This window comes from Neoarius graeffei, chromosome 4, assembly GCF_027579695.1.
Source record: "Neoarius graeffei isolate fNeoGra1 chromosome 4, fNeoGra1.pri, whole genome shotgun sequence".
Classification (NCBI taxonomy): Eukaryota; Metazoa; Chordata; class Actinopteri; order Siluriformes; family Ariidae; genus Neoarius; species Neoarius graeffei.
In genome coordinates, this window is record NC_083572.1 from 116,288,446 (window position 1) to 116,295,060 (window position 6,615).

Below are 6,615 nucleotides of genomic sequence, written 5' to 3' on the forward strand. Positions count from 1 at the left end.
AATATGGTTTTATTCTTCTCTGTTTTGTTGTCTGACCCCTTTGAGTCATAAAGTGTCTCATAGTAGACAGAAAAAGCTTCAGCTATGTCTTTAGGGTGGGACAGTGTTTTTTTTAGTAACAGGATTCACTATCCTTGCTACCGTGCGATCTGCTTCTGCCTTGCGTGGTTGAAATGCTAATAGCCTGCTGGCCCTATTTCCTGATTCATAATATTTTTGGTTGGTAAAACATAATGCACCCTCCGCCTTGTGTATCAATAAATCATTTAATGTTTGTCTGTGCAGGCTAAGAGACTTCAAAATATTCTCGTCATTTGTCTTTTTATGCTCCATTTCTAATTCCTTTACGAGTTTTTCTAATTTTCCTTGTTCATTATCATGATCTTTTTTAATTTTGGATGACAATCAACTTCCCCCTCAGCACAACTTTTGCCACTTCCCATAAGATAGATACTGAAACTTCTCCATTATCATTGTGTTCCATATATTTGTTCCAATCTTTTTTTATACTTTGAATTATCTCTGGATGATTCAGAAGTGAAACATTCATTCTCCAATGTTTAGGTTGTTTTTCATTCACTAAATTTATTGACATAACCACTGGACCATGATCTGATATTGTTATGGGTTCTATAACTTTATAGGCATCTCTTTTTAACACAAAAAAAAATCTATTCTGGAATAACTTTTGTGAACCTTTGAAAAAAAATTATAATCATGCTCGTTGGTGTATTTTTGACGCCATATATCTACCACCCCCAGTTCCTCAATCATATTGCGCAATGCCTTAGTTTTCTGTAGTATAGGTCCCTGTTCAAAAGGATGTTTATCTAACTTTTGGTTCAACACACAATTAAAATCCCCTCCCACTATGATAAATCCTTCAGCCTGAGTGGTTAAAAGAGCTGTGATTTCTTTAAAGAAGTTGGGGTCATCTTCATTTGGAGTGTAAATGTTTAAAAAGGACATCTTAACCCCTCTGATTGTACCCGTAACCAAAATGTAGCGCCCCTTCTTGTCTTCGTACGTGTTCTCTAAAGTAAAACCTAGTGATCTGTGACACAGAATTGCAACTCCTCTTTTTTTGCTCTTTTCACATGAAGCACTGAAAACCTGCCCTACCCATTCCCTCCTAAGCTTTTTGTGTTCTATATCATGAAGGTGGGTCTCCTGAATTAACGCTGTTGAACAGTTCAATCTTTTCGACTGGTTCATAATTTTCTTTCTCTTTATGGAATGATTAACTCCATTTATATTGTAACTTACTACCGTCAACTTGTCCATTTTTGTAACTTAAAGTATTTTTATAGAAACCTGTTGTTTTAATACTCTGATAATATTTTTTTCATTCAACCGTACCATAATAACTGAGATCAAGATAAAATCATAAACCGTAGCTACCTTGATGGTATTGTTTGCCAAGAGACACAGAACATTCATAACAAAGAGATAGAATGATTTTTTGAACATGAAAAACAACTGTGAACTTCCAGTACTCCCATGGATTGCCCCTGAAAAGAAATGAAGAGAGTCTTAACCTTACAAACAGACTCAGGGGATCTCCACTCCCAATCTTCACTGGGCAGAGAGAAAGGTCTCTCTGGGTAGAGTGCACAAAGTGCAATAGCGACGGTCCACCAGGTTGTCCCAGAGATGTCCTCATGTCACCACGATAGCAAAGTTTGCCTCATATTAGATGGTGATCATTTCCCCCCCATCCCACCCTGACCCTAATACTCAACTTATTTTCTTATAATAATACTATAGCCTGAATCAATTATTTCCAATCAGTAATTTACGATAAATGATGGTCCTGTTTCATCTCAGTGTGTCCCCGTTTTAACCTTATTCCCAGCAGGACCAATCTCTTAGTGTCTCTTTCCTTTTCTTCTTCCTCATACATCCAGTTTCATAGTGACTCTTTCTTTCTGTTGCTATTATTTATTATTATTATTTTTGATCATCACCAGTCGAGTCTCCAAGTGTTTTTTGTCATCATTCGTCACAGGTCTAATCTTATGGTGTTTTAATCTTTACTCACGACCAGCAACTCTCGCCTCTCTGATGTCACCCTGAATGATGGCTCTGATCTCCGCTGGATTCAGCTATTGGTTCTTCCTCCGGTTCTGCTGTATTGTCCATCCCTCTCGTGTCAGCTCCCTTTCCAATATTTCTCGGTCCTCCATTGCTGTTTTGATGCCAAGTTCCTTCAATGTTGACTGTGCCTCCAGGAGTGAGGGGAACAGTTTTGTGCCACCATCCAAGAAGAGTCTTAGCTGGGCTGGGTATGGAGACTGAGCTCTGATGTTCTTTTCTTTTAACTTTTTAATAACCTCTCTGACTTTCTTCCTTTTCCTCTGCAGGTTGGGCGAGTAGTCATGGTCAAAATAAATCGTATGCTCTTGGAACTGAACATTTATCTGCTTCCAAGCCTGCAGCAGCACCTTTTGTTTCACATTAAAGTCCAGAAACCGAGCTAGAATGGATCTCGGTGGTGCAGCTGCGGCTTTGGGCTTCGGACTGAGCGCTCTGTGCGCTCTCTCTAGTTTAATGTCGACTTCTCCTTGAAACTCTAACGAAGTACTCAGAAAGTCTGTTAGAAAAGATACCATGTCATCCTTCTGTGCGCCCTCTGGAACTCCATACAGCCTGATGTTGTTGCAGCGGAGTCTGTTTTCCATGTCATCACATTTGGCAGTGAGATTAGCCTCTCTCTGCAACAGGTAGCACAGTGCCCTCTCCTGCCATATACTTCTGTCTTCCATTGTACTCACTCTGCTCTTGGTGTCGGTCAATCTCCTGTCTAGCCTCTCAGTTCGTTGTTTTAATTCCTCCATGGATGACTCCACTCGGTAGAGAGAGGTTTTCAAATCCCGAAAGGAGTCACTGTTCTCCTGCTGAAGTTTCCTCAGCTCTGCTAGCATCGCCGATTCCCCACCAGCATCGCTGGCTGATTTCAGCAGTGTAGCTTCGGCTAACGTTAGCTGCTTGGAAGCTGTTATAACGTCGTCATTTTTACCGACTTTCAAGTCTTTCTTGCCTGTTTTCTGACTGGAACTCATTCTTTTAGCAACCTTTTCCTGCAGTCTGGTACTCATTTATCATTTTTTGTTACTTTATCAGCTATTTATTAACGGGTCTGGTGGAGCTGCAAGTCTACGCGTCTGTCTACTCCATAGCGTCACCCGGAAATCTGATGTTAGGAAATATTCTAATAATCTGAGATACTGGATTTCTGATTTTCATGAGCTATAAGCCATAATCATCAAAATTAAAACAAAAAGTCTTGAAATATTTCACTTTATGTGTAATGACTACAGAATATATGAAAGCTTACCTTTTTGAATTAAAATGCGAAAAGAATAACTTTTTCATGATATTCCAATTGTTCAAAATGCACTAGTACATGGGAAGAAAGACCTGAGGTTGTCACAGAAAACCTGGTCAACTTTCTACTTGCTGGAAAATATGCTGGTCAACCATCTGAACAGGAGAAAGACCTGACTGTAAAGAGCTATTTGACAAACCTGTCTTGTGAAAGAGATTTTGGAAGGTTGGATGCCAGCCAGCAGTGATGTAGTAATGCTACACTGCATTATCACAGTTTACTATTGATGTTAAAGGCACAAGGGCAGAAGATGCTGCAGTATGTCACTTCCCAGAATTATCGAAAGCAAAACAACCTCTGGCAATGAAGCTCACAGAGAGACTGAGAAACTTCGTAGGAAACACCAGTCTGAAGAAAAGATTCATCTGAAGACTTTGTACAGCAAGCTAGCAGAACAGCCGCCATGACTGCAAGAGGCAGAAAAAGGAAGAATATTACAGATCAGATGGTTGTGGATGACGAGAAACCCGATGATACCAATCAGGCTCTTGTGGTTGAACAGGGTTCTTGGGTATCAGTTGCATCTAAAAATGGCTGTTATCCAGGGCTGGTTATAAATGTACAGTCAGGAGATGATCACAATGTGAAGTACGAGCTGGAATTTCTCCACCCTGAAAACAGAAAAAAGGAATACTGTATGTAATTTTTGCTTTAGCAATATTGGAGTCACTTTAAAATTGTATAGCAGGAAATTAATATCCAGTATGATGAATAATGAAATTCAAGATGATAAATGTTACATTGTGCAAATAATTACAATAATAAATACTGGGAATAACATTTAATAAGAAATTGCATTTAATTATATTAAAACATTAAAATTTTAAAACATATTATGCTTTTTTTTTTTACAAAATCTACATTGTACCACATTGTGTAAATTTATAGGTGAATTACAAAATTACATGCATTTTGAATATATGCAAATTAAACCACAAAATGTCCAAATTAGGCAGTCAAAGGTAGAAAAGAGGGGGTCAAAACTGGATTCTGGGTGAATTTTTAAAGGAAAAGTAACAAACTTGCTTCATTAACTCAATTGTTATATCTGAAAAATGTAAAAAGTAGTTGACATCACCTCGTAAGTCATGTATGAACTGCAACACTATCAGCGTAGTGCTACAGCATTGCACTAAAATAGAGCCAGTGAGATACCAGAAAGTCACATCTGGAAATAGTACCAACATTTCAGTTCCTCAGAAGTCTTTTTGCCAGTGGTTTATTGATGCATTACTTTGTTTTTCCGTGATTATTATTCATGATTTAATTATTACTGCACAGATGTTGCCCCAGGTGTTGACCACATTGGGTGCCATGTGCTCGAACATTTATAATCCTAGTGATCTAAGTCTAGTAGTGCCAGGTAGATGCTTGGTAAAAACTAAGTTACACTCAACTGTAAGCACAAAAGACAGTCTATTAAAGAGTTACACTAGAACAGGAAATGTTCTGACCTTAGTGCAGAGCTTCTTTGAAGAGATGTTTGTGAAGACTTATTTAGTGAAGACTCAAATTAAATTAACTCAGACTACTAATTTTACTTTTTATTGAATCATCCCTTCTGGATTTCAGTTTAATAAAAGTATAAATATGGTTGCATATATTGTTGAGTACAAATAAATTTGAAAGGAAAAGCTGTAGCTACATGAGCAAAATATCACAGTAAACCCGTTCCATATTTTGTTAAATTCTAAAAGATATATGTAAGAGCAAATCAATGTTTGACAGATTAAATGTCTGCAGTGAGGCTTCTATCTCTTCAGCAATCCAAGCTCATAGTCAGAGATCAATCAGAGTCCTGACAGGATCCAGGTTTACTGGGTATTTTATCGTTAAAGGCAAGCACCCTGAGTGTACGAAAACAGACCAGTTTCTCCAAATTTGATATACTCGGGTTATTTTTAGCATTATGATGAGGAGGAACGTTCAGAATGTTATCCCCAAATTGAATTTAAATACATATTCATTCTTCCAGGTATTTAAATGGCTTTTAGATCTGTAGTCTGTTGTTTTTGTTCTGTAAATTTAGCCATGGTTTTCACTTTTATAGTTTTTATTTCTCTTTTGGTTTACGGCTTTATTTATTATTTTTAGGGCCCGAGCACCAAACGGTGCGAGACCCTATTGTTTTTCGAAGGATTATTTTTTTTTCTGTTCCGCTTGGCTTTGTTTGAGGCATTTCCCATGCACGAAAACTCATGAAATTTGATACACACATCAGTCATTATAACCGCTTCTCAGCCACAGACGTTTGGCCCCAGGCGTGGCCCAGGGACTTCATAGCGCCCCCTAATGTCATGGAGTCCTTGGATTGGCATATAGTTTCAGCTACACATACCAAATTCGGTACATATGTAGTTCGTCCCAAGATGAACAACTTTCATATACATTGCATTAGCCACGCCCAACAGAAAGTGAGGTAATTGGGCTTATATGCGTTTGGACACATGGTCATTTTTAACGTACTCCTCCTAGACGGTTCATCAGATTCATGTCAAATTTGGCAAACATGATGCCAAGATATTGCTGATGTTGAATTGCGAAGGGATTTTTGATATGTTGTAATATGTTGAAATGGCAATATTATGAATTTTAAGACTCGCCACATAAACAGGAAATGTGTCATGAAGTCATAATACATTAATGATTTGGCTGAAACCTTTCAGGTTATTAGAGAATGTGATTATTATGACATCTAGACGCCCAATATGCCTGTCTGGTGTAGCGCCACCAACTGGCCAAGGAAAGAATAGGGTTTTGAATATGTGTGTTTTGACACATGATGAATTTTAACATGCTCCTCCTCGACGGTTCATGAGATTCATGTGAAATTTGTTATACGTGATGCCAAGATGTAGCTGATATTAAATTGCGAAGGGATTTTTTTATCTTGTAATATGTTGAAATGGCCTTATGATTTTAATATCTTGCCACATAAACAGGAAACGTGTCAGAAAGCCACAGTGCATTGACTGTATGGTCAGACACTTCTTACTTCAATAGATATTATGATTATTAAGATAACCTGATGCCCAATGGGTCTCCCTGTTATAGCGCCACCATCTGGCCAAGCAGGAAATGTGCCAGAAATTGGCAATGCCTTAACTGATTGATCTGACACTTTACAAAATATTGTGTATTATGATTGTGATGATATTCACGTGTAATTCAGATGCCTAGCACAGCGCCACCATCTGGCCAAGCAGGAAATCGGGAAAAAATGTTCA